At 38.4% G+C, this 25,357-nt stretch overlaps 30 non-coding genes across 30 annotated transcripts; all 30 read right to left on the bottom strand.

The window, feature by feature from the left end:
• Positions 1-531: 531 nt before the first annotated feature.
• Positions 532-603, bottom strand: Trnag-ucc (transfer RNA glycine (anticodon UCC)). The gene has a single exon. It is a non-coding gene; the product is annotated as a tRNA-Gly (tRNA).
• Positions 604-1,347: 744 nt separating this feature from the next.
• Positions 1,348-1,419, bottom strand: Trnag-ucc (transfer RNA glycine (anticodon UCC)). Its single transcript has one exon. It is a non-coding gene; the product is annotated as a tRNA-Gly (tRNA).
• Positions 1,420-3,690: 2,271 nt separating this feature from the next.
• On the bottom strand, positions 3,691-3,762 carry Trnag-ucc (transfer RNA glycine (anticodon UCC)). Its single transcript has one exon. It is a non-coding gene; the product is annotated as a tRNA-Gly (tRNA).
• Positions 3,763-4,106: 344 nt separating this feature from the next.
• Trnag-ucc (transfer RNA glycine (anticodon UCC)) lies at positions 4,107-4,178 on the bottom strand. Its single transcript has one exon. It is a non-coding gene; the product is annotated as a tRNA-Gly (tRNA).
• A 760-nt stretch (positions 4,179-4,938) lies between these two features.
• Positions 4,939-5,010, bottom strand: Trnav-uac (transfer RNA valine (anticodon UAC)). The gene has a single exon. It is a non-coding gene; the product is annotated as a tRNA-Val (tRNA).
• Positions 5,011-6,720: 1,710 nt separating this feature from the next.
• Trnag-ucc (transfer RNA glycine (anticodon UCC)) lies at positions 6,721-6,792 on the bottom strand. Its single transcript has one exon. It is a non-coding gene; the product is annotated as a tRNA-Gly (tRNA).
• Positions 6,793-7,134: 342 nt separating this feature from the next.
• Trnag-ucc (transfer RNA glycine (anticodon UCC)) lies at positions 7,135-7,206 on the bottom strand. The gene has a single exon. It is a non-coding gene; the product is annotated as a tRNA-Gly (tRNA).
• Positions 7,207-7,822: 616 nt separating this feature from the next.
• Positions 7,823-7,894, bottom strand: Trnag-ucc (transfer RNA glycine (anticodon UCC)). Its single transcript has one exon. It is a non-coding gene; the product is annotated as a tRNA-Gly (tRNA).
• Positions 7,895-8,237: 343 nt separating this feature from the next.
• On the bottom strand, positions 8,238-8,309 carry Trnag-ucc (transfer RNA glycine (anticodon UCC)). The gene has a single exon. It is a non-coding gene; the product is annotated as a tRNA-Gly (tRNA).
• Positions 8,310-8,375: 66 nt separating this feature from the next.
• Trnag-ucc (transfer RNA glycine (anticodon UCC)) lies at positions 8,376-8,447 on the bottom strand. Its single transcript has one exon. It is a non-coding gene; the product is annotated as a tRNA-Gly (tRNA).
• Positions 8,448-9,069: 622 nt separating this feature from the next.
• Positions 9,070-9,141, bottom strand: Trnav-uac (transfer RNA valine (anticodon UAC)). The gene has a single exon. It is a non-coding gene; the product is annotated as a tRNA-Val (tRNA).
• Positions 9,142-9,476: 335 nt separating this feature from the next.
• On the bottom strand, positions 9,477-9,548 carry Trnag-ucc (transfer RNA glycine (anticodon UCC)). The gene has a single exon. It is a non-coding gene; the product is annotated as a tRNA-Gly (tRNA).
• Positions 9,549-9,607: 59 nt separating this feature from the next.
• Positions 9,608-9,679, bottom strand: Trnag-ucc (transfer RNA glycine (anticodon UCC)). Its single transcript has one exon. It is a non-coding gene; the product is annotated as a tRNA-Gly (tRNA).
• A 205-nt stretch (positions 9,680-9,884) lies between these two features.
• On the bottom strand, positions 9,885-9,956 carry Trnag-ucc (transfer RNA glycine (anticodon UCC)). The gene has a single exon. It is a non-coding gene; the product is annotated as a tRNA-Gly (tRNA).
• Positions 9,957-10,851: 895 nt separating this feature from the next.
• Trnag-ucc (transfer RNA glycine (anticodon UCC)) lies at positions 10,852-10,923 on the bottom strand. The gene has a single exon. It is a non-coding gene; the product is annotated as a tRNA-Gly (tRNA).
• Positions 10,924-10,989: 66 nt separating this feature from the next.
• On the bottom strand, positions 10,990-11,061 carry Trnag-ucc (transfer RNA glycine (anticodon UCC)). The gene has a single exon. It is a non-coding gene; the product is annotated as a tRNA-Gly (tRNA).
• Positions 11,062-11,266: 205 nt separating this feature from the next.
• Positions 11,267-11,338, bottom strand: Trnag-ucc (transfer RNA glycine (anticodon UCC)). The gene has a single exon. It is a non-coding gene; the product is annotated as a tRNA-Gly (tRNA).
• Positions 11,339-11,668: 330 nt separating this feature from the next.
• On the bottom strand, positions 11,669-11,740 carry Trnag-ucc (transfer RNA glycine (anticodon UCC)). Its single transcript has one exon. It is a non-coding gene; the product is annotated as a tRNA-Gly (tRNA).
• A 69-nt stretch (positions 11,741-11,809) lies between these two features.
• Trnag-ucc (transfer RNA glycine (anticodon UCC)) lies at positions 11,810-11,881 on the bottom strand. The gene has a single exon. It is a non-coding gene; the product is annotated as a tRNA-Gly (tRNA).
• Positions 11,882-11,947: 66 nt separating this feature from the next.
• Positions 11,948-12,019, bottom strand: Trnag-ucc (transfer RNA glycine (anticodon UCC)). The gene has a single exon. It is a non-coding gene; the product is annotated as a tRNA-Gly (tRNA).
• Positions 12,020-12,224: 205 nt separating this feature from the next.
• Positions 12,225-12,296, bottom strand: Trnag-ucc (transfer RNA glycine (anticodon UCC)). Its single transcript has one exon. It is a non-coding gene; the product is annotated as a tRNA-Gly (tRNA).
• A 2,916-nt stretch (positions 12,297-15,212) lies between these two features.
• Positions 15,213-15,284, bottom strand: Trnag-ucc (transfer RNA glycine (anticodon UCC)). The gene has a single exon. It is a non-coding gene; the product is annotated as a tRNA-Gly (tRNA).
• Positions 15,285-16,028: 744 nt separating this feature from the next.
• Trnag-ucc (transfer RNA glycine (anticodon UCC)) lies at positions 16,029-16,100 on the bottom strand. The gene has a single exon. It is a non-coding gene; the product is annotated as a tRNA-Gly (tRNA).
• Positions 16,101-18,509: 2,409 nt separating this feature from the next.
• Trnag-ucc (transfer RNA glycine (anticodon UCC)) lies at positions 18,510-18,581 on the bottom strand. The gene has a single exon. It is a non-coding gene; the product is annotated as a tRNA-Gly (tRNA).
• Positions 18,582-18,925: 344 nt separating this feature from the next.
• Positions 18,926-18,997, bottom strand: Trnag-ucc (transfer RNA glycine (anticodon UCC)). Its single transcript has one exon. It is a non-coding gene; the product is annotated as a tRNA-Gly (tRNA).
• Positions 18,998-19,063: 66 nt separating this feature from the next.
• Positions 19,064-19,135, bottom strand: Trnag-ucc (transfer RNA glycine (anticodon UCC)). Its single transcript has one exon. It is a non-coding gene; the product is annotated as a tRNA-Gly (tRNA).
• A 622-nt stretch (positions 19,136-19,757) lies between these two features.
• Positions 19,758-19,829, bottom strand: Trnav-uac (transfer RNA valine (anticodon UAC)). The gene has a single exon. It is a non-coding gene; the product is annotated as a tRNA-Val (tRNA).
• A 1,710-nt stretch (positions 19,830-21,539) lies between these two features.
• Positions 21,540-21,611, bottom strand: Trnag-ucc (transfer RNA glycine (anticodon UCC)). The gene has a single exon. It is a non-coding gene; the product is annotated as a tRNA-Gly (tRNA).
• A 595-nt stretch (positions 21,612-22,206) lies between these two features.
• Positions 22,207-22,278, bottom strand: Trnag-ucc (transfer RNA glycine (anticodon UCC)). The gene has a single exon. It is a non-coding gene; the product is annotated as a tRNA-Gly (tRNA).
• Positions 22,279-23,959: 1,681 nt separating this feature from the next.
• Trnag-ucc (transfer RNA glycine (anticodon UCC)) lies at positions 23,960-24,031 on the bottom strand. The gene has a single exon. It is a non-coding gene; the product is annotated as a tRNA-Gly (tRNA).
• Between the last annotated feature and the right edge of the window lie 1,326 nt (positions 24,032-25,357).

Here is a 25,357-nt window from a genome sequence, read left to right as displayed (position 1 = left end):
GCGTCGAACCTGAAACTAGTGCTTGGAAGGCACCAATGCTAACAGTTACACCATCGACGCGACTGTTTAAAAGTAGTTTTGGTAAGTTTTTAATTAATTTAGTTAAATTTGAAATTGAAAATTAAGTGCGTCGAACCTGGAACTAGTGCTTGGAAGGCACCAATGCTAACCGTTACACCATCGACGCGACTGTTTAAGACTTGTTTTCAGAAGATTATTTAATTAAATTAGTTAAATTTGAAATTAAAAATTAAGTGCGTCGACCGGGAGTAGAACCCGGAACTAGTGCTTGGAAGGCACCAATGCTAACCGTTACACCATCGACGCGACTGCTTAAAAGTAGTTTTGGTAAGTTTTAAATTAATTTAGTTAAATTTGAAATTGAAAATTAAGCGCGTCGAACGGGAGTCGAACCTGGAACTAGTGCTTGGAAGGCACCAATGCTAACCGTTACACCATCGACGCGACTGTTTAAAAGTAGTTTTGGTAAGTTTTTAATTAATTTAGTTAAATTTGAAATTGAAAATTTAGTGCGTCGACCGGGAGTCGAACCCGGAACTAGTGCTTGGAAGGCACCAATGCTAACCGTTACACCATCGACGCGACTGTTTGAAAGAAGTTTTGGTAAGTTTTAAATTAATTTAGTTAAATTTGAAATTGAAAATTAAGCGCGTCGAAAGGGAGTCGAACCTGGAACTAGTGCTTGGAAGGCACCAATTCTAACCGTTACACCATCGACGCGACTGTTTAAAAGTAGTTTTGGTAAGCTTTTAATTAATTTAGTTAAATTTGAAATTGAAAATTAAGTGCGTCGACCCGGAACTAGTGCTTGGAAGGCACCAATGCTAACCGTTACACCATCGACGCGACTGTTTAAAAGTAGTTTTGGTAAGTTTTTAATTAATTTAGTTAAATTTGAAATTGAAAATTGAGTGCGTCGACCGGAAGTCGAACCCGGAACTAATGCTTGGAAGGCTCCAATGCTAACCGTTACACCATCGACGCGACTGTTTGAAAGTAGTTTTGGTAAGTTTTAAATTAATTTTGTTAAATTTGAAATTGAAAATTAAGTGCGTCGACCGGGAGTCGAACCCGGAACTAGTGCTTGGAAGGCACCAATGCTAACCGTTATACCATCGACGCGACTGTTTAAAAGTAGTTTTGTAAAGTTTTTAATTAATTTAGTTAAATTTGAAATTGAAAATTTAGTGCGTCGACCGGGAGTCGAACCCGGAACTAGTGCTTGGAAGGCACCAATGCTAACCGTTACAACATCGACGCGACTGTTTGAAAGTAGTTTTGGTAAGTTTTTAATTAATTTAGTTAAATTTGAAATTGAAAATTAAGTGCGTCGACCGGGAGTCGAACCCGGAACTAGTGCTTGGAAGGCACCAATGCTAACCGTTACACCATCGACGCGACTGTTTAAAACGATATTTGGTAAGTTTTTAATTAATTTAGTTAAATTTGAAATTGAAAATAAAGTACGTCGACCGGGAGTCGAAACCGGAACTAGTGCTTGGAAGGCACCAATGCTAAACGTTACACCATCGACGCGACTGTTTAAAACGAGTTTTGGTAAGTTTTTAATTAATTTAGTTAAATTTGAAATTGAAAAAAAGTGCGTCGACCGGAAGTCGAACCCGGAACTAGTGCTTGGAAGGCACCAATGCTAACCGTTACACCATCGACGCGACTGTTTAAAATGAGTTTTGGTAAGTTTTTAATTAATTTAGTTAAATTTGAAATTGAAAATTAAGTGCGTCGACCGGGAGTCGAACCTGGAACTAGTGCTTGGAAGGCACCAATGCTAACCGTTACACCATCGACGCGACTGTTTAAAAGTAGTTTTGGTAAGTTTTTAATTAATTTAGTTAAATTTGAAATTGAAAATTAAGTGCGTTGACCGGGAGTCGAACCCGCAACTAGTGCTTGGAAGGCACCAATTCTAACCGTTACACCATCGACGAGACTGTTTAAAAGTAGTTTTGGTAAGTTTTTAATTAATTTAGTTAAATTTAAAATTGAAAATTAAGTGCGTCGAACAGGAGTCGAACCTGGAACTAGTGCTTGGAAGGCACCAATGCTAACCCTTACACCATCGACGCGACTGTTTAAAACGAGTTTTGGTAAGTTTTTAATTAATTTAGTTAAATTTGAAATTGAAAATTAAGTGCATCGACCGGGAGTCGATCCCGCAACTAGTGCTTGGAAGGCACCAATGCTAACCGTTACACCATCGACGAAACTGTTTAAAAGTAGTTTTGGTAAGTTTTTAATTAATTTAGTTAAATTTAAAATTGAAAATTAAGTGCGTCGAACGGGAGTCGAACCTGGAACTAGTGCTTGGAAGGCACCAATTCTAACCGTTACACCATCGACGCGACTGTTTAAAAGTAGTTTTGGTAAGTTTTTAATTAATTTAGTTAAATTTGAAATTGAAAATTAAGTGCATCGACCGGGAGTCGATCCCGCAACTAGTGCTTGGAAGGCACCAATGCTAACCGTTACACCATCGACGAAACTGTTTAAAAGTAGTTTTGGTAAGTTTTTAATTAATTTAGTTAAATTTAAAATTGAAAATTAAGTGCGTCGAACGGGAGTCGAACCCGGAACTAGTGCTTAGAAGGCACCAATTCTAACCGTTACACCATCGACGCGACTGTTTAAAAGTAGTTTTGGTAAGTTTTTAATTAATTTAGTTAAACTTAAAATTGAAAATTAAGTGCGTCGAACGGGAGTCGAACCCGGAACTAGTGCTTGGAAGGCACCAATTCTAACCGTTACACCATCGACGCGACTGTTTGAAAGTAGTTTTGGTAAGTTTTTAATTAATTTAGTTAAATTTGAAATTGAAAATTAAGCGCGTCGAACGGGAGTCGAACCCGGAACTAGTGCTTGGAAGGCACTAATGCTAACCGTTACACCATCGACGCGACTGTTTGAAAGTAGTTTTGGTAAGTTTTAAATTAATTTAGTTAAATTTGAAATTGAAAATTAAGTGCGTCGACCGGGAGTCGAACCCGGAACTAGTGCTTGGAAGGCACCAATGCTAATCGTTACACCATCGACGCGACTGTTTAAAAGTAGTTTTGGAAAGTTTTAATTAATTTAGTTAAATTTGAAATTGAAAATTAAGTGCGTCGACCGGGAGTCGAACCGGAACTAGTGCTTGGAAGGCACCAATGCTAACCGTTACACCGTCGACGCGACTGTTTAAAACTAGTTTTGGTAAGTTTTTAATTAATTTAGTTAAATTTGAAATTGAAAATTAAGTGCGTCGAACGGGGGTCGAACCTGCAACTAGTGCTTGGAAGGCACAAATGCTAACCGTTACACCATCGACGCGACTATTTAAAAGTAGTTTTGGTAAGTTTTTAATTAATTTAGTTAAATTTGAAATTGAAAATTAAGTGCGTTGACCGGGAGTCGAACCCGGAACTAGTGCTTGGAAGGCACAAATGCTAACCGTTACACCATCGACGCGACTATTTAAAAGTAGTTTTGGTAAGTTTTTAATTAATTTAGTTAAATTTGAAATTGAAAATTAAGTGCGTTGACCGGGAGTAGAACCCGGAACTAGTGCTTGGAAGGCACCAATGCTAACCGTTACACCATCGACGCGACTGTTTAAAACGAGTGTTGGTAAGTTTTTAATTAATTTAGTTAAATTTGAAATTGAAAATAAAGTGCGTCGACCGGGAGTCGAACCCGGAACTAGTGCTTGGAAGGCACCAATGCTAACCGTTACACCATCGACGCGACTGTTTAAAACGAGTTTTGGTAAAGTTTTAATTAATTTAGTTAAATTTGAAATTGAAAATAAAGTGCGTCGACCGGGAGTCGAACCCGGAACTAGTGCTTGGAAGGCACCAATGCTAACCGTTACACCATTGACGCGTCTGTTTAAAACTAGTTTCCAGAATATTATTTATTTAATTCAGTTAAATTTGAAATCAAAATTAAGTGCGTCGACCGGGAGTCGAACCCGGAACTAGTGCTTGGAAGGCACCAATGCTAACCGTTACACCATTGGCGCGTCTGTTTAAAACTAGTTTCCAGAATATTATTTATTTAATTCAGTTAAATTTGAAATCAAAATTAAGTGCGTCGACCGGGAGTCGAACCCGGAACTAGTGCTTGGAAGGCACCAATGCTAACCGTTACACCATCGACGCGACTGTTTAAAACGAGTTTTGGTAAAGTTTTAATTAATTTAGTTAAATTTGAAATTGAAAATAAAGTGCGTCGACCGGGAGTCGAACCCGGAACTAATGCTTGGAAGGCACCAATGCTAACCGTTACACCATCGACGCGACTGTTTAAGACTTGTTTTCAGAAGATTATTTAATTAAATTAGTTAAATTTGAAATTAAAAATTAAGTGCGTCGACCGGGAGTAGAACCCGGAACTAGTGCTTGGAAGGCACCAATGCTAACCGTTACACCATCGACGCGACTGTTTAAAACGAGTGTTGGTAAGTTTTTAATTAATTTAGTTAAATTTGAAATTGAAAATAAAGTGCGTCGACCGGGAGTCGAACCCGGAACTAGTGCTTGGAAGGCACCAATGCTAACCGTTACACCATTGACGCGTCTGTTTAAAACTAGTTTCCAGAATATTATTTATTTAATTCAGTTAAATTTGAAATCAAAATTAAGTGCGTCGACCGGGAGTCGAACCCGGAACTAGTGCTTGGAAGGCACCAATGCTAACCGTTACACCATTGGCGCGTCTGTTTAAAACTAGTTTCCAGAATATTATTTATTTAATTCAGTTAAATTTGAAATCAAATTTAAGTGCGTCGACCGGGAGACGAACCCGGAACTAGTGCTTGGAAGGCACCAATGCAAACGTTACACCATCGACGCGACTGTTTAAAACTAGTTTCCAGAATATTATTTATTTAATTCAGTTAAATTTGAAATCAAAATTAAGTGCGTCGACCGGGAGTCGAACCCGGAACAAGTGCTTGTAAGGCACCAATGCTAACCGTTACACCATCGACGCGACTGTTCAAAACAGTTTTTTGCTAAGTTTTTAATTAATATAGTTTAATTTGAAATTAAAATTAAGTGCGTCGACCGGGAGTTGAACCCGGAACTAGTGCTTGGAAGGCACCAATGCTAACCGTTACACCATCGACGCGACTGTTCAAAACATTTTTTTGCTAAGTTTTTATTTAATATAGTTTAATTTGAAATTAAAATTAAGTTCGTCGACCGGTAGTCGAACCCGGAACTAGTGCTTGGAAGGCACCAATGCTAACCGTTACACCATCGACGCGACTGTTCAAAACATTTTTTTGCTAAGTTTTTATTTAATATAGTTTAATTTGAAATTAAAATTAAGTTCGTCGACCGGGAGTCGAACCCGGAACTAGTGCTTGGAAGGCACCAATGCTAACCGTTACACCATCGACGCGACTGTTCAAAACATTTTTTTGCTAAGTTTTTATTTAATATAGTTTAATTTGAAATTAAAATTAAGTTCGTCGACCGGTAGTCGAACCCGGAACTAGTGCTTGGAAGGCACCAATGCTAACCGTTACACCATCGACGCGACTGTTTAAAACAGTTTTTTGTTAATTAATATAGTTAAATTTGCAATTAAAAGTTAAGTGCGTCGACCGGGAGTCGAACCCGGAACTAGTGCTTGGAAAGCACCAATGCTAACCGTTACACCATCGACGCGACTGTTTAAAACGAGTTTTGGTAAGTTTTTAATTAATTTAGTTAAATTCGAAATTAAAAGTTAAGTGCGTCGACCAGGAGTCGAACCCGGAACTAGTGCTTGGAAGGCACCAATGCTAACCGTTACACCATCGACGCGACTGTTTAAAACGAGTTTTGGTAAGTTTTTAATTAATTTAGTTAAATTTGCAATTAAAAGTTAAGTGCGTCGACCGGGAGTCGAACCCGGAACTAGTGGTTGGAAGGCGCCAATGCTAACCGTTACACCATCGACGCGACTGTTTAAAACGAGTTTTGGTAAGTTTTTAATTAATTTAGTTAAATTTGAAATTAAAAGTTAAGTGCGTCGACCAGGAGTCGAACCCGGAAGTAGTGCTTGGAAGGCACCAATGCTAACCGTTACACCATCGACGCGACTGTTTAAAACTAGTTTCCAGAATATGATTTATTTAATTCAGTTTAATTTGAAATTAAAATTAAGTGCGTCGACCAGGAGTCGAACCCGGAAGTAGTGCTTGGAAGGCACCAATGCTAACCGTTACACCATCGACGCGACTGTTTAAAACGAGTTTTGGTAAGTTTTTAATTAATTTAGTTAAATTTGAAATTAAAAGTTAAGTGCGTCGACCAGGAGTCGAACCCGGAACTAGTGCTTGGAAGGCACCAATGCTAACCGTTACACCATCGACGCGACTGTTTAAAACAGTTTTTTGTTAATTAATATAGTTAAATTTGCAATTAAAAGTTAAGTGCGTCGACCGGGAGTCGAACCCGGAACTAGTGCTTGGAAAGCACCAATGCTAACCGTTACACCATCGACGCGACTGTTTAAAACGAGTTTTGGTAAGTTTTTAATTAATTTAGTTAAATTTGAAATTAAAAGTTAAGTGCGTCGACCAGGAGTCGAACCCGGAACTAGTGCTTGGAAGGCACCAATGCTAACCGTTACACCACCGACGCGACTGTTCAAAACAGTTTTTTGCTAAGTTTTTAATTAATATAGTTAAATTTGAAATTGAAAATAAAGTGCGTCGACCGGGAGTCGAACCCGGAACTAGTGCTTGGAAGGCACCAATGCTAACCGTTACACCATCGACGCGACTGTTTAAAAGTAGTTTTGGTAAGTTTTTAATTAATTTAGTTAAATTTAAAATTGAAAATTAAGTGCGTCGAACGGGAGTCGAACCCGGAACTAGTGCTTGGAAGGCACCAATTCTAACCGTTACACCATCGACGCGACTGTTTAAAAGTAGTTTTGGTAAGTTTTTAATTAATTTAGTTAAATTTGAAATTGAAAATTAAGCGCGTCGAACGGGAGTCGAACCCGGAACTAGTGCTTGGAAGGCACTAATGCTAACCGTTACACCATCGACGCGACTGTTTGAAAGTAGTTTTGGTAAGTTTTAAATTAATTTAGTTAAATTTGAAATTGAAAATTAAGTGCGTCGACCGGGAGTCGAACCCGGAACTAGTGCTTGGAAGGCACCAATGCTAACCGTTACACCATCGACGCGACTGTTTAAAAGTAGTTTTGGAAAGTTTTAATTAATTTAGTTAAATTTGAAATTGAAAATTAAGTGCGTCGACCGGGAGTCGAACCGGAACTAGTGCTTGGAAGGCACCAATGCTAACCGTTACACCGTCGACGCGACTGTTTAAAACTAGTTTTGGTAAGTTTTTAATTAATTTAGTTAAATTTGAAATTGAAAATTAAGTGCGTCGAACGGGGGTCGAACCTGCAACTAGTGCTTGGAAGGCACAAATGCTAACCGTTACACCATCGACGCGACTATTTAAAAGTAGTTTTGGTAAGTTTTTAATTAATTTAGTTAAATTTGAAATTGAAAATTAAGTGCGTTGACCGGGAGTCGAACCCGGAACTAGTGCTTGGAAGGCACAAATGCTAACCGTTACACCATCGACGCGACTATTTAAAAGTAGTTTTGGTAAGTTTTTAATTAATTTAGTTAAATTTGAAATTGAAAATTAAGTGCGTTGACCGGGAGTAGAACCCGGAACTAGTGCTTGGAAGGCACCAATGCTAACCGTTACACCATCGACGCGACTGTTTAAAACGAGTGTTGGTAAGTTTTTAATTAATTTAGTTAAATTTGAAATTGAAAATAAAGTGCGTCGACCGGGAGTCGAACCCGGAACTAGTGCTTGGAAGGCACCAATGCTAACCGTTACACCATCGACGCGACTGTTTAAAACGAGTTTTGGTAAAGTTTTAATTAATTTAGTTAAATTTGAAATTGAAAATAAAGTGCGTCGACCGGGAGTCGAACCCGGAACTAGTGCTTGGAAGGCACCAATGCTAACCGTTACACCATTGACGCGTCTGTTTAAAACTAGTTTCCAGAATATTATTTATTTAATTCAGTGAAATTTAAATTCAAATTAAGTGCGTCGACCGGGAGTCGAACCCGGAACTAGTGCTTGGAAGGCACCAATGCTAACCGTTACACCATTGGCGCGTCTGTTTAAAACTAGTTTCCAGAATATTATTTATTTAATTCAGTTAAATTTGAAATCAAAATTAAGTGCGTCGACCGGGAGTCGAACCCGGAACTAGTGCTTGGAAGGCACCAATGCTAACCGTTACACCATCGACGCGACTGTTTAAAACGAGTTTTGGTAAAGTTTTAATTAATTTAGTTAAATTTGAAATTGAAAATAAAGTGCGTCGACCGGGAGTCGAACCCGGAACTAGTGCTTGGAAGGCACCAATGCTAACCGTTACACCATCGACGCGACTGTTTAAGACTTGTTTTCAGAAGATTATTTAATTAAATTAGTTAAATTTGAAATTAAAAATTAAGTGCGTCGACCGGGAGTAGAACCCGGAACTAGTGCTTGGAAGGCACCAATGCTAACCGTTACACCATCGACGCGACTGTTTAAAACGAGTGTTGGTAAGTTTTTAATTAATTTAGTTAAATTTGAAATTGAAAATAAAGTGCGTCGACCGGGAGTCGAACCCGGAACTAGTGCTTGGAAGGCACCAATGCTAACCGTTACACCATTGACGCGTCTGTTTAAAACTAGTTTCCAGAATATTATTTATTTAATTCAGTTAAATTTGAAATCAAAATTAAGTGCGTCGACCGGGAGTCGAACCCGGAACTAGTGCTTGGAAGGCACCAATGCTAACCGTTACACCATTGGCGCGTCTGTTTAAAACTAGTTTCCAGAATATTATTTATTTAATTCAGTTAAATTTGAAATCAAATTTAAGTGCGTCGACCGGGAGACGAACCCGGAACTAGTGCTTGGAAGGCACCAATGCAAACGTTACACCATCGACGCGACTGTTTAAAACTAGTTTCCAGAATATTATTTATTTAATTCAGTTAAATTTGAAATCAAAATTAAGTGCGTCGACCGGGAGTCGAACCCGGAACAAGTGCTTGTAAGGCACCAATGCTAACCGTTACACCATCGACGCGACTGTTCAAAACAGTTTTTTGCTAAGTTTTTAATTAATATAGTTTAATTTGAAATTAAAATTAAGTGCGTCGACCGGGAGTTGAACCCGGAACTAGTGCTTGGAAGGCACCAATGCTAACCGTTACACCATCGACGCGTCTGTTTAAAACTAGTTTCCAGAATATTATTTATTTAATTCAGTTAAATTTGAAATCAAAATTAAGTGCGTCGACCGGGAGTCGAACCCGGAACTAGTGCTTGGAAGGCACCAATGCTAACCTTACACCATCGACGCGACAGTTTAAAACAGTTTTTTGTTAACTAATATAGTTAAATTTGCAATTAAAAGTTAAGTGCGTCGACCGGGAGTCGAACCCGGAACTAGTGCTTGGAAGGCACCAATGCTAACCGTTACACCATCGACGCGACTGTTTAAAACAGTTTTTTGTTAATTAATATAGTTAAATTTGCAATTAAAAGTTAAGTGCGTCGACCGGGAATCGAACCCGGAACTAGTGCTTGGAAGGCACCAATGCTAACCGTTACACCATCGACGCGACTGTTTAAAACTAGTTTCCAGAGTATTATTTATTTAATTCAGTTAAATTTGAAATCAAAATTAAGTGCGTCGACCGGGAGTCGAACCCGGAACTAGTGCTTGGAAGGCACCAATGCTAACCTTTACACCATCGACGCGACAGTTGAAAACAGTTTTTTGCTAAGTTTTTAATTAATATAGTTTAATTTGAAATTAAAATTAAGTGCGTCGACCGGGAGTCGAACCCGGAACTAGTGCTTGGAAGGCACCAATGCTAACCGTTACACCATCGACGCGTCTGTTTAAAACTATAGTTGCCAAAATATTATTTATTTAATTCAGTTAAATTTGAAATCAAAATTAAGTGCGTCGACCGGGAGTCGAACCCGGAACTAGTGCTTGGAAGGCACCAATGCTAACCGTTACAATATCGACGCGACTGTTTGAAACTAATTTCCAGAATATTATTTATTTAATTCAGTTAAATTTGAAAAGAAAATTAAGTGCGTCGACCCCGGAACTAGTGCTTGGAAGGCACCAATGCTAACCGTTACACCATCGACGCGACTGTTTAAAACTTGTTTTTTGTAAAGTTTTTAATTAATATAGTTTAATTTGATATTAAAAGTTAAGCGCGTCGACCGGGAGTCGAACCCGGAACTAGTGCTGGGAAGGCACCAATGCTAACCGTTACACCATCGACGCGACTGTTTAAAACTTGTTTTTTGTAAAGTTTTTAATTAATATAGTTTAATTTGATATTAAAAGTTAAGCGCGTCGACCGGGAGTCGAACCCGGAACTAGTGCTTGGAAGGCACCAATGCTAACCGTTACACCATCGACGCGACTGTTTAAAACTTGTTTTTTGTAAAGTTTTTAATTAATATAGTTTAATTTGATATTAAAAGTTAAGCGCGTCGACCGGGAGTCGAACCCGGAACTAGTGCTTGGAAGGCACCAATGCTAACCGTTACACCATCGACGCGACTGTTTAAAACTTGTTTTTTGTAAAGTTTTTAATTAATATAGTTTAATTTGATATTAAAAGTTAAGCGCGTCGACCGGGAGTCGAACCCGGAACTAGTGCTTGGAAGGCACCAATGCTAACCGTTACACCATCGACGCGACTGTTTAAAAGTAGTTTTGGTAAGTTTTTAATTAATTTAGTTAAATTTAAAATTGAAAATTAAGTGCGTCGACCGGGAGTCGAACCCGGAACTAGTGCTTGGAAGGCACCAATGCTAACCGTTACACCATCGACGCGACTGTTTAAAAGTAGTTTTGGTAAGTTTTTAAATAATTTAGTTAAATTTAAAATTGAAAATTAAGTGCGTCGACCGGGAGTCGAACCCGGAACTAGTGCTTGGAAGGCACCAATGCTAACCGTTACACCATCGACGCGACTGTTTAAAAGTAGTTTTGGTAAGTTTTTAATTAATTTAGTTAAATTTGAAATTAAAAGTTAAGGGCGTCGACCGGGAGTCGAACCCGGAACTAGTGCTTGGAAGGCACCAATGCTAACCGTTACACCATCGACGCGACTGTTTAAAACTTGTTTTCAGAAGATTATTTAATAAATTAGTTAAATTTGAAATTAAAAGTTTAGTGCGTCGACCGGGAGTCGAACCCGGAACTAGTGCTTGGAAGGCACCAATGCTAACCGTTACACCATCGACGCGACTGTTTAAAAGTAGTTTTGGTAAGTTTTTAATTAATTTAGTTAAATTTAAAATTGAAAATTAAATGCGTCGACCGGGAGTCGAACCCGGAACTAGTGCTTGGAAGGCACCAATGCTAACCGTTACACCATCGACGTGACTGTTTAAAAGTAGTTTTGGTAAGTTTTTAATTAATTTAGTTAAATTTGAAATTGAAAATTAAGTGCGTCGAACCCGGAACTAGTGCTTGGAAGGCACCAATGCTAACCGTTACACCATCGACGCGACTGTTCAAAACTGTTTTTTCTATGTTTTCAACTAATATAGTTTAATTTGAAATCAAAATTAAGTGCGTCGACCGGGAGTCGAACCCGGAACTAGTGCTTGGAAGGCACCAATGCTAACCGTTACACCATCGACGCGACTGTTTAAAACTATAGTTTCCAAAATATTATTTATTTAATTCAGTTAAATTTAAAATCAAAATTAAGTGCGTCGACCGGGAGTCGAACCCGGAACTAGTGCTTGGAAGGCACCAATGCTAACCGTTACACCATCGACGCGACTCTTCAAAAAAGTTTTTTGCTAAGTTTTTAATTAATATAGTTTAATTTGAAATTAAAATTAAGTGCGTCGACCGGGAGTCGAACCCGGAACTAGTGCTTGGAAGGCACCAATGCTAACCGTTACACCATCGACGCGTCTGTTTAAAACTAGTTTCCAGAATATTATTTATTTAATTCAGGTAAATTTGAAATCAAAATTAAGTTCGTCGACCGGGAGTCGAACCCGGAACTAGTGCTTGGAAGGCACCAATGCTAACCGTTACACCATCGACGCGACTCTTCAAAACAGTTTTTTGCTAAGTTTTTAATTAATATAGTTTAATTTGAAATTAAAATTAAGTGCGTCGACCGGGAGTCGAACCCGGAACTAGTGCTTGGAAGGCACCAATGCTAACCGTTACACCATCGACGCGACTCTTCAAAACAGTTTTTTGCTAAGTTTTTAATTAATATAGTTTAATTTGAAATTAAAATTAAGTGCGTCGACCGGGAGTCGAACCCGGAACTAGTGCTTGGAAGGCACCAATGCAAACCGTTACACCATCGACGCGGCTGTTTAAAACTAGTTTCCAGAATATTATTTATTTAATTCAGTTAAATTTGAAATCAAAATTAAGGGCGTCGACCGGGAGTCGAACCCGGAACTAGTGCTTGGAAGGCACCAATGCTAACCGTTACACCATCGATGCGACTGCTTAAAATTAATTTTGGCAAGTATATAATTAATTACTTAATTTTGAAATTAAAATTAAGTGCGTCGACCGGGAGTCGAACTCGGAACTAGTGCGTGGAAGGCACCAATGCTAACCGTTACACCATCGACGCGTCTGTTTAAAACTAGTTTCCAGAATATTATTTATTTAATTCAGGTAAATTTGAAATCAAAATTAAGTTCGTCGACCGGGAGTCGAACCCGGAACTAGTGCTTGGAAGGCACCAATGCAAACCGTTACACCATCGACGCGGCTGTTTAAAACTAGTTTCCAGAATATTATTTATTTAATTCATTTAAATTTGAAATCAAAATTAAGGGCGTCGACCGGGAGTCGAACCCGGAACTAGTGCTTGGAAGGCACCAATGCTAACCGTTACACCATCGACGCGTCTGTTTAAAACTAGTTTCCAGAATATTATTTATTTAATTCAGGTAAATTTGAAATCAAAATTAAGTTCGTCGACCGGGAGTCGAACCCGGAACTAGTGCTTGGAAGGCACCAATGCAAACCGTTACACCATCGACGCGGCTGTTTAAAACTAGTTTCCAGAATATTATTTATTTAATTCATTTAAATTTGAAATCAAAATTAAGGGCGTCGACCGGGAGTCGAACCCGGAACTAGTGCTTGGAAGGCACCAATGCTAACCGTTACACCATCGATGCGACTGTTTAAAATTAGTTTTGGCAAGTATTTAATTAATTTTCTTAATTTTGAAATTAAAATTAAGTTCGTCGACCGGGAGTCGAACTCAGAACTAGTGCTTGGAAGGCACCAATGCTAACCGTTAGACCATGGACGCGACTGTTTAAAACAGTTTTTTTTTATTTAACATAGTTAAATTTGACATTAAAAGTTAAGTGCGTCGACCTGGAGTCGAACCCGGAACTAGTGCTTGGAAGGCACCAATGCTAACCGTTACACCATCGACGCGACTGTTCAAAACAGTTTTTTCTATGTTTTCAACTAATATAGTTTAATTTGAAATTAAAATTAAGTGCGTCGACCGGGAGTCGAACCCCGAACTAGTGCTTGGAAGGCACCAATGCTAACCGTTACACCATCGACGCGATTGTTGAAAACAGTTTTTTGCTAAGTTTTCAATTAATATAGTTTAATTTGAAATTAAAATTAAGTGCGTCGACCGGGAGTCGAACCCCGAACTAGTGCTTGGAAGGCACCAATGCTAACCGTTACACCATCGACGCGATTGTTGAAAACAGTTTTTTGCTAAGTTTTCAATTAATATAGTTTAATTTGAAATTAAAATTAAGTGCGTCGAACGGGAGTCGAACCTGGAACTAGTGCTTGGAAGGCACCAATGCTAACCGTTACACAATCGACGCGACTGTTTAAAAGTAGTTTTGGTAAGTTTTTAATTAATTTAGTTAAAGTTGAAATTGAAAATGAAGTGCGTCGAACCTGGAACTAGTGCTTGGAAGGCACCAATGCTAACCCTTACACCATCGACGCGACTGTTTAAAACGAGTTTTGGTAAGTTTTTAATTAATTTGGTTAAATTTGAAATTGAAAATTAAGTGCGTCGACCGGGAGTCGATCCCGGAAATAGTGCTTGGAAGGCACCAATGCTAACCGTTACACCATCGACGAGACTGTTTAAAAGTAGTTTTGGTAAGTTTTTAATTAATTTAGTTAAATTTAAAATTTAAAATTAAGCGCGTCGAACGGGAGTCGAACCTGGAACTAGTGCTTGGAAGGCAACAATGCTAACCGTTACACCATCGACGCGACTGTTTAAAAGTAGTTTTGGTAAGCTTTTAATTAATTTAGTTCAATTTGAAATTGAAAATTAAGTGCGCTGACCGCGAGTCGAACCCGGAACTAGTGCTTGGAAGGCACCAATGCTAACCGTTACACCATCGACGCGACTGTTTAAAAGTAGTTTTGGTAAGTTTTTAATTAATTTAGTTAAATTTGAAATTGAAAATTAAGTGCGTCGAACCTGGAACTAGTGCTTGGAAGGCACCAATGCTAACAGTTACACCATCGACGCGACTGTTTAAAAGTAGTTTTGGTAAGTTTTTAATTAATTTAGTTAAATTTGAAATTGAAAATTAAGTGCGTCGAACCTGGAACTAGTGCTTGGAAGGCACCAATGCTAACAGTTACACCATCGACGCGACTGTTTAAAAGTAGTTTTGGTAAGTTTTTAATTAATTTAGTTAAATTTGAAATTGAAAATTAAGTGCGTCGAACCTGGAACTAGTGCTTGGAAGGCACCAATGCTAACCGTTACACCATCGACGCGACTGTTTAAGACTTGTTTTCAGAAGATTATTTAATTAAATTAGTTAAATTTGAAATTAAAAATTAAGTGCGTCGACCGGGAGTAGAACCCGGAACTAGTGCTTGGAAGGCACCAATGCTAACCGTTACACCATCGACGCGACTGCTTAAAAGTAGTTTTGGTAAGTTTTAAATTAATTTAGTTAAATTTGAAATTGAAAATTAAGCGCGTCGAACGGGAGTCGAACCTGGAACTAGTGCTTGGAAGGCACCAATGCTAACCGTTACACCATCGACGCGACTGTTTAAAAGTAGTTTTGGTAAGTTTTTAATTAATTTAGTTAAATTTGAAATTGAAAATTTAGTGCGTCGACCGGGAGTCGAACCCGGAACTAGTGCTTGGAAGGCACCAATGCTAACCGTTACACCATCGACGCGACTGTTTGAAAGAAGTTTTGGTAAGTTTTAAATTAATTTAGTTAAATTTGAAATTGAAAATTAAGCGCGTCGAAAGGGAGTCGAACCTGGAACTAGTGCTTGGAAGGCACCAATTCTAACCGTTACACCATCGACGCGACTGTTTAAAAGTAGTTTTGGTAAGCTTTTAATTAATTTAGTTAAATTTGAAATTGAAAATTAAGTGCGTCGACCCGGAACTAGTGCTTGGAAGGCACCAATGCTAACCGTTACACCATCGACGCGACTGTTTAAAAGTAGTTTTGGTAAGTTTTTAATTAATTTAGTTAAATTTGAAATTGAAAATTGAGTGCGTCGACCGGAAGTCGAACCCGGAACTAATGCTTGGAAGGCTCCAATGCTAACCGTTACACCATCGACGCGACTGTTTGAAAGTAGTTTTGGTAAGTTTTAAATTAATTTTGTTAAATTTGAAATTGAAAATTAAGTGCGTCGACCGGGAGTCGAACCCGGAACTAGTGCTTGGAAGGCACCAATGCTAACCGTTATACCATCGACGCGACTGTTTAAAAGTAGTTTTGTAAAGTTTTTAATTAATTTAGTTAAATTTGAAATTGAAAATTTAGTGCGTCGACCGGGAGTCGAACCCGGAACTAGTGCTTGGAAGGCACCAATGCTAACCGTTACAACATCGACGCGACTGTTTGAAAGTAGTTTTGGTAAGTTTTTAATTAATTTAGTTAAATTTGAAATTGAAAATTAAGTGCGTCGACCGGGAGTCGAACCCGGAACTAGTGCTTGGAAGGCACCAATGCTAACCGTTACACCATCGACGCGACTGTTTAAAACGATATTTGGTAAGTTTTTAATTAATTTAGTTAAATTTGAAATTGAAAATAAAGTACGTCGACCTTGAGTCGAAACCGGAACTAGTGCTTGGAAGGCACCAATGCTAAACGTTACACCATCGACGCGACTGTTTAAAACGAGTTTTGGTAAGTTTTTAATTAATTTAGTTAAATTTGAAATTGAAAAAAAGTGCGTCGACCGGAAGTCGAACCCGGAACTAGTGCTTGGAAGGCACCAATGCTAACCGTTACACCATCGACGCGACTGTTTAAAATGAGTTTTGGTAAGTTTTTAATTAATTTAGTTAAATTTGAAATTGAAAATTAAGTGCGTCGACCGGGAGTCGAACCTGGAACTAGTGCTTGGAAGGCACCAATGCTAACCGTTACACCATCGACGCGACTGTTTAAAAGTAGTTTTGGTAAGTTTTTAATTAATTTAGTTAAATTTGAAATTGAAAATTAAGTGCGTTGACCGGGAGTCGAACCCGCAACTAGTGCTTGGAAGGCACCAATTCTAACCGTTACACCATCGACGAGACTGTTTAAAAGTAGTTTTGGTAAGTTTTTAATTAATTTAGTTAAATTTAAAATTGAAAATTAAGTGCGTCGAACAGGAGTCGAACCTGGAACTAGTGCTTGGAAGGCACCAATGCTAACCCTTACACCATCGACGCGACTGTTTAAAACGAGTTTTGGTAAGTTTTTAATTAATTTAGTTAAATTTGAAATTGAAAATTAAGTGCATCGACCGGGAGTCGATCCCGCAACTAGTGCTTGGAAGGCACCAATGCTAACCGTTACACCATCGACGAAACTGTTTAAAAGTAGTTTTGGTAAGTTTTTAATTAATTTAGTTAAATTTAAAATTGAAAATTAAGTGCGTCGAACGGGAGTCGAACCTGGAACTAGTGCTTGGAAGGCACCAATTCTAACCGTTACACCATCGACGCGACTGTTTAAAAGTAGTTTTGGTAAGTTTTTAATTAATTTAGTTAAATTTGAAATTGAAAATTAAGTGCATCGACCGGGAGTCGATCCCGCAACTAGTGCTTGGAAGGCACCAATGCTAACCGTTACACCATCGACGAAACTGTTTAAAAGTAGTTTTGGTAAGTTTTTAATTAATTTAGTTAAATTTAAAATTGAAAATTAAGTGCGTCGAACGGGAGTCGAACCCGGAACTAGTGCTTAGAAGGCACCAATTCTAACCGTTACACCATCGACGCGACTGTTTAAAAGTAGTTTTGGTAAGTTTTTAATTAATTTAGTTAAATTTAAAATTGAAAATTAAGTGCGTCGAACGGGAGTCGAACCCGGAACTAGTGCTTGGAAGGCACCAATTCTAACCGTTACACCATCGACGCGACTGTTTAAAAGTAGTTTTGGTAAGTTTTTAATTAATTTAGTTAAATTTAAAATTGAAAATTAAGTGCGTCGAACGGGAGTCGAACCCGGAACTAGTGCTTGGAAGGCACCAATTCTAACCGTTACACCATCGACGCGACTGTTTAAAAGTAGTTTTGGTAAGTTTTTAATTAATTTAGTTAAATTTAAAATTGAAAATTAAGTGCGTCGAACGGGAGTCGAACCCGGAACTAGTGCTTGGAAGGCACTAATGCTAACCGTTACACCATCGACGCGACTGTTTGAAAGTAGTTTTGGTAAGTTTTAAATTAATTTAGTTAAATTTGAAATTGAAAATTAAGTGCGTCGACCGGGAGTCGAACCCGGAACTAGTGCTTGGAAGGCACCAATGCTAATCGTTACACCATCGACGCGACTGTTTAAAAGTAGTTTTGGAAAGTTTTAATTAATTTAGTTAAATTTGAAATTGAAAATTAAGTGCGTCGACCGGGAGTCGAACCGGAACTAGTGCTTGGAAGGCACCAATGCTAACCGTTACACCGTCGACGCGACTGTTTAAAACTAGTTTTGGTAAGTTTTTAATTAATTTAGTTAAATTTGAAATTGAAAATTAAGTGCGTCGAACGGGGGTCGAACCTGCAACTAGTGCTTGGAAGGCACAAATGCTAACCGTTACACCATCGACGCGACTATTTAAAAGTAGTTTTGGTAAGTTTTTAATTAATTTAGTTAAATTTGAAATTGAAAATTAAGTGCGTTGACCGGGAGTCGAACCCGGAACTAGTGCTTGGAAGGCACAAATGCTAACCGTTACACCATCGACGCGACTATTTAAAAGTAGTTTTGGTAAGTTTTTAATTAATTTAGTTAAATTTGAAATTGAAAATTAAGTGCGTTGACCGGGAGTAGAACCCGGAACTAGTGCTTGGAAGGCACCAATGCTAACCGTTACACCATCGACGCGACTGTTTAAAACGAGTGTTGGTAAGTTTTTAATTAATTTAGTTAAATTTGAAATTGAAAATAAAGTGCGTCGACCGGGAGTCGAACCCGGAACTAGTGCTTGGAAGGCACCAATGCTAACCGTTACACCATCGACGCGACTGTTTAAAACGAGTTTTGGTAAAGTTTTAATTAATTTAGTTAAATTTGAAATTGAAAATAAAGTGCGTCGACCGGGAGTCGAACCCGGAACTAGTGCTTGGAAGGCACCAATGCTAACCGTTACACCATTGACGCGTCTGTTTAAAACTAGTTTCCAGAATATTATTTATTTAATTCAGTTAAATTTGAAATCAAAATTAAGTGCGTCGACCGGGAGTCGAACCCGGAACTAGTGCTTGGAAGGCACCAATGCTAACCGTTACACCATTGGCGCGTCTGTTTAAAACTAGTTTCCAGAATATTATTTATTTAATTCAGTTAAATTTGAAATCAAAATTAAGTGCGTCGACCGGGAGTCGAACCCGGAACTAGTGCTTGGAAGGCACCAATGCTAACCGTTACACCATCGACGCGACTGTTTAAAACGAGTTTTGGTAAAGTTTTAATTAATTTAGTTAAATTTGAAATTGAAAATAAAGTGCGTCGACCGGGAGTCGAACCCGGAACTAGTGCTTGGAAGGCACCAATGCTAACCGTTACACCATCGACGCGACTGTTTAAGACTTGTTTTCAGAAGATTATTTAATTAAATTAGTTAAATTTGAAATTAAAAATTAAGTGCGTCGACCGGGAGTAGAACCCGGAACTAGTGCTTGGAAGGCACCAATGCTAACCGTTACACCATCGACGCGACTGTTTAAAACGAGTGTTGGTAAGTTTTTAATTAATTTAGTTAAATTTGAAATTGAAAATAAAGTGCGTCGACCGGGAGTCGAACCCGGAACTAGTGCTTGGAAGGCACCAATGCTAACCGTTACACCATTGACGCGTCTGTTTAAAACTAGTTTCCAGAATATTATTTATTTAATTCAGTTAAATTTGAAATCAAAATTAAGTGCGTCGACCGGGAGTCGAACCCGGAACTAGTGCTTGGAAGGCACCAATGCTAACCGTTACACCATTGGCGCGTCTGTTTAAAACTAGTTTCCAGAATATTATTTATTTAATTCAGTTAAATTTGAAATCAAATTTAAGTGCGTCGACCGGGAGACGAACCCGGAACTAGTGCTTGGAAGGCACCAATGCAAACGTTACACCATCGACGCGACTGTTTAAAACTAGTTTCCAGAATATTATTTATTTAATTCAGTTAAATTTGAAATCAAAATTAAGTGCGTCGACCGGGAGTCGAACCCGGAACAAGTGCTTGTAAGGCACCAATGCTAACCGTTACACCATCGACGCGACTGTTCAAAACAGTTTTTTGCTAAGTTTTTAATTAATATAGTTTAATTTGAAATTAAAATTAAGTGCGTCGACCGGGAGTTGAACCCGGAACTAGTGCTTGGAAGGCACCAATGCTAACCGTTACACCATCGACGCGACTGTTCAAAACATTTTTTTGCTAAGTTTTTATTTAATATAGTTTAATTTGAAATTAAAATTAAGTTCGTCGACCGGTAGTCGAACCCGGAACTAGTGCTTGGAAGGCACCAATGCTAACCGTTACACCATCGACGCGACTGTTCAAAACATTTTTTTGCTAAGTTTTTATTTAATATAGTTTAATTTGAAATTAAAATTAAGTTCGTCGACCGGGAGTCGAACCCGGAACTAGTGCTTGGAAGGCACCAATGCTAACCGTTACACCATCGACGCGACTGTTCAAAACATTTTTTTGCTAAGTTTTTATTTAATATAGTTTAATTTGAAATTAAAATTAAGTTCGTCGACCGGTAGTCGAACCCGGAACTAGTGCTTGGAAGGCACCAATGCTAACCGTTACACCATCGACGCGACTGTTTAAAACAGTTTTTTGTTAATTAATATAGTTAAATTTGCAATTAAAAGTTAAGTGCGTCGACCGGGAGTCGAACCCGGAACTAGTGCTTGGAAAGCACCAATGCTAACCGTTACACCATCGACGCGACTGTTTAAAACGAGTTTTGGTAAGTTTTTAATTAATTTAGTTAAATTCGAAATTAAAAGTTAAGTGCGTCGACCAGGAGTCGAACCCGGAACTAGTGCTTGGAAGGCACCAATGCTAACCGTTACACCATCGACGCGACTGTTTAAAACGAGTTTTGGTAAGTTTTTAATTAATTTAGTTAAATTTGCAATTAAAAGTTAAGTGCGTCGACCGGGAGTCGAACCCGGAACTAGTGGTTGGAAGGCGCCAATGCTAACCGTTACACCATCGACGCGACTGTTTAAAACGAGTTTTGGTAAGTTTTTAATTAATTTAGTTAAATTTGAAATTAAAAGTTAAGTGCGTCGACCAGGAGTCGAACCCGGAACTAGTGCTTGGAAGGCACCAATGCTAACCGTTACACCATCGACGCGACTGTTTAAAACTAGTTTCCAGAATATGATTTATTTAATTCAGTTTAATTTGAAATTAAAATTAAGTGCGTCGACCAGGAGTCGAACCCGGAAGTAGTGCTTGGAAGGCACCAATGCTAACCGTTACACCATCGACGCGACTGTTTAAAACGAGTTTTGGTAAGTTTTTAATTAATTTAGTTAAATTTGAAATTAAAAGTTAAGTGCGTCGACCAGGAGTCGAACCCGGAACTAGTGCTTGGAAGGCACCAATGCTAACCGTTACACCATCGACGCGACTGTTTAAAACAGTTTTTTGTTAATTAATATAGTTAAATTTGCAATTAAAAGTTAAGTGCGTCGACCGGGAGTCGAACCCGGAACTAGTGCTTGGAAAGCACCAATGCTAACCGTTACACCATCGACGCGACTGTTTAAAACGAGTTTTGGTAAGTTTTTAATTAATTTAGTTAAATTTGAAATTAAAAGTTAAGTGCGTCGACCAGGAGTCGAACCCGGAACTAGTGCTTGGAAGGCACCAATGCTAACCGTTACACCACCGACGCGACTGTTCAAAACAGTTTTTTGCTAAGTTTTTAATTAATATAGTTAAATTTGAAATTGAAAATAAAGTGCGTCGACCGGGAGTCGAACCCGGAACTAGTGCTTGGAAGGCACCAATGCTAACCGTTACACCATCGACGCGACTGTTTAAAAGTAGTTTTGGTAAGTTTTTAATTAATTTAGTTAAATTTGAAATTGAAAATTAAGTGCGTCGAACCTGGAACTAGTGCTTGGAAGGCACCAATGCTAACAGTTACACCATCGACGCGACTGTTTAAAAGTAGTTTTGGTAAGTTTTTAATTAATTTAGTTAAATTTGAAATTGAAAATTAAGTGCGTCGAACCTGGAACTAGTGCTTGGAAGGCACCAATGCTAACCCTTACACCATCGACGCGACTGTTTAAAACGAGTTTTGGTAAGTTTTTAATTAATTTGGTTAAATTTGAAATTAAAAATTAAGTGCGTCGACCGGGAGTCGATCCCGGAAATAGTGCTTGGAAGGCACCAATGCTAACCGTTACACCATCGACGAGACTGTTTAAAAGTAGTTTTGGTAAGTTTTTAATTAATTTAGTTAAATTTAAAATTTAAAATTAAGCGCGTCGAACGGGAGTCGAACCTGGAACTAGTGCTTGGAAGGCACCAATGCTAACCGTTACACCATCGACGCGACTGTTTAAAAGTAGTTTTGGTAAGTTTTTAATTAATATAGTTTAATTTGAAATTAAAATTAAGTGCGTCGACCGGGAGTCGAACCCGGAACTAGTGCTTGGAAGGCACCAATGCTAACCGTTACACCATCGACGCGACTGTTTAAAAGTAGTTTTGGTAAGTTTTTAATTAATTTAGTTAAATTTGAAATTGAAAATTAAGTGCGCTGACCGCGAGCCGAACCCGGAACTAGTGCTTGGAAGGCACCAATGCTAACCGTTACACCATCGACGCGACTGTTTAAAAGTAGTTTTGGTAAGTTTTTAATTAATTTAGTTAAATTTGAAATTGAAAATTAAGTGCGTCGAACCTGGAACTAGTGCTTGGAAGGCACCAATGCTAACAGTTACACCATCGACGCGACTGTTTAAAAGTAGTTTTGGTAAGTTTTTAATTAATTTAGTTAAATTTGAAATTGAAAATTAAGTGCGTCGAACCTGGAACTAGTGCTTGGAAGGCACCAATGCTAACAGTTACACCATCGACGCGACTGTTTAAAAGTAGTTTTGGTAAGTTTTTAATTAATTTAGTTAAATTTGAAATTGAAAATTAAGTGCGTCGAACCTGGAACTAGTGCTTGGAAGGCACCAATGCTAACCGTTACACCATCGACGCGACTGTTTAAGACTTGTTTTCAGAAGATTATTTAATTAAATTAGTTAAATTTGAAATTAAAAATTAAGTGCGTCGACCGGGAGTAGAACCCGGAACTAGTGCTTGGAAGGCACCAATGCTAACCGTTACACCATCGACGCGACTGTTTCAGACTTGTTTTCAGAAGATTATTTAATTAAATTAGTTAAATTTGAAATTAAAAATTAAGTGCGTCGACCGGGAGTAGAACCCGGAACTAGTGCTTGGAAGGCACCAATGCTAACCGTTACACCATCGACGCGACTGTTTGAAAGAAGTTTTGGTAAGTTTTAAATTAATTTAGTTAAATTTGAAATTGAAAATTAAGCGCGTCGAAAGGGAGTCGAACCTGGAACTAGTGCTTGGAAGGCACCAATTCTAACCGTTACACCATCGACGCGACTGTTTAAAAGTAGTTTTGGTAAGCTTTTAATTAATTTAGTTAAATTTGAAATTGAAAATTAAGTGCGTCGACCCGGAACTAGTGCTTGGAAGGCACCAATTCTAACCGTTACACCATCGACGCGACTGTTTGAAAGTAGTTTTGGTAAGTTTTAAATTAATTTTGTTAAATTTGAAATTGAAAATTAAGTGCGTCGACCGGGAGTCGAACCTGGAACTAGTGCTTGGAAGGCACCAATTCTAACCGTTACACCATCGACGCGACTGTTTGAAAGTAGTTTTGGTAAGTTTTAAATTAATTTTGTTAAATTTGAAATTGAAAATTTAGTGCGTCGACCGGGAGTCGAACCTGGAACTAGTGCTTGGAAGGCTCCAATGCTAACCGTTACACCATCGACGCGACTGTTTGAAAGTAGTTTTGGTAAGTTTTAAATTAATTTTGTTAAATTTGAAATTGAAAATTAAGTGCGTCGACCGGGAGTCGAACCCGGAACTAGTGCTTGGAAGGCACCAATGCTAACCGTTATACCATCGACGCGACTGTTTAAAAGTAGTTTTGTAAAGTTTTTAATTAATTTAGTTAAATTTTAAATTGAAAATTTAGTGCGTCGACCGGGAGTCGAACCCGGAACTAGTGCTTGGAAGGCACCAATGCTAACCGTTACAACATCGACGCGACTGTTTGAAAGTAGTTTTGGTAAGTTTTTAATTAATTTAGTTAAATTTGAAATTGAAAATTAAGTGCGTCGACCGGGAGTCGAACCCGGAACTAGTGCTTGGAAGGCACCAATGCTAACCGTTACACCATCGACGCGACTGTTTAAAACGATATTTGGTAAGTTTTTAATTAATTTAGTTAAATTTGAAATTGAAAATAAAGTACGTCGACCGGGAGTCGAAACCGGAACTAGTGCTTGGAAGGCACCAATGCTAACCGTTACACCATCGACGCGACTGTTTAAAACGAGTTTTGGTAAGTTTTTAATTAATTTAGTTAAATTTGAAATTGAAAATAAAGTGCGTCGACCGGAAGTCGAACCCGGAACTAGTGCTTGGAAGGCACCAATGCTAACCGTTACACCATCGACGCGACTGTTTAAAATGAGTTTTGGTAAGTTTTTAATTAATTTAGTTAAATTTGAAATTGAAAATTAAGTGCGTCGACCGGGAGTCGAACCTGGAACTAGTGCTTGGAAGGCACCAATGCTAACCGTTACACCATCGACGCGACTGTTTAAAAGTAGTTTTGGTAAGTTTTTAATTAATTTAGTTAAATTTGAAATTGAAAATTAAGTGCGTTGACCGGGAGTCGAACCCGCAACTAGTGCTTGGAAGGCACCAATGCTAACCGTTACACCATCGACGAGACTGTTTAAAAGTAGTTTTGGTAAGTTTTTAATTAATTTAGTTAAATTTAAAATTGAAAATTAAGTGCGTCGAACGGGAGTCGAACCTGGAACTAGTGCTTGGAAGGCACCAATGCTAACCCTTACACCATCGACGCGACTGTTTAAAACGAGTTTTGGTAAGTTTTTAATTAATTTAGTTAAATTTGAAATTGAAAATTAAGTGCATCGACCGGGAGTCGAACCCGCAACTAGTGCTTGGAAGGCACCAATGCTAACCGTTACACCATCGACGAAACTGTTTAAAAGTAGTTTTGGTAAGTTTTTAATTAATTTAGTTAAATTTAAAATTGAAAATTAAGTGCGTCGAACGGGAGTCGAACCTGGAACTAGTGCTTGGAAGGCACCAATTCTAACCGTTACACCATCGACGCGACTGTTTAAAAGTAGTTTTGGTAAGTTTTTAATTAATTTAGTTAAATTTGAAATTGAAAATTAAGTGCATCGACCGGGAGTCGATCCCGCAACTAGTGCTTGGAAGGCACCAATGCTAACCGTTACACCATCGACGAAACTGTTTAAAAGTAGTTTTGGTAAGTTTTTAATTAATTTAGTTAAATTTAAAATTGAAAATTAAGTGCGTCGAACGGGAGTCGAACCCGGAACTAGTGCTTGGAAGGCACCAATTCTAACCGTTACACCATCGACGCGACTGTTTAAAAGTAGTTTTGGTAAGTTTTTAATTAATTTAGTTAAATTTGAAATTGAAAATTAAGCGCGTCGAACGGGAGTCG

This window comes from Ascidiella aspersa, chromosome 3 (assembly GCF_963924565.1).
Source record: "Ascidiella aspersa chromosome 3, kaAscAspe10.2, whole genome shotgun sequence".
In the NCBI taxonomy this organism is placed as follows: Eukaryota; Metazoa; Chordata; class Ascidiacea; order Phlebobranchia; family Ascidiidae; genus Ascidiella; species Ascidiella aspersa.
The sequence above is the reverse complement of the archived record's forward strand: the minus strand, read 5'-3'. Positions and strand labels throughout refer to the sequence as shown.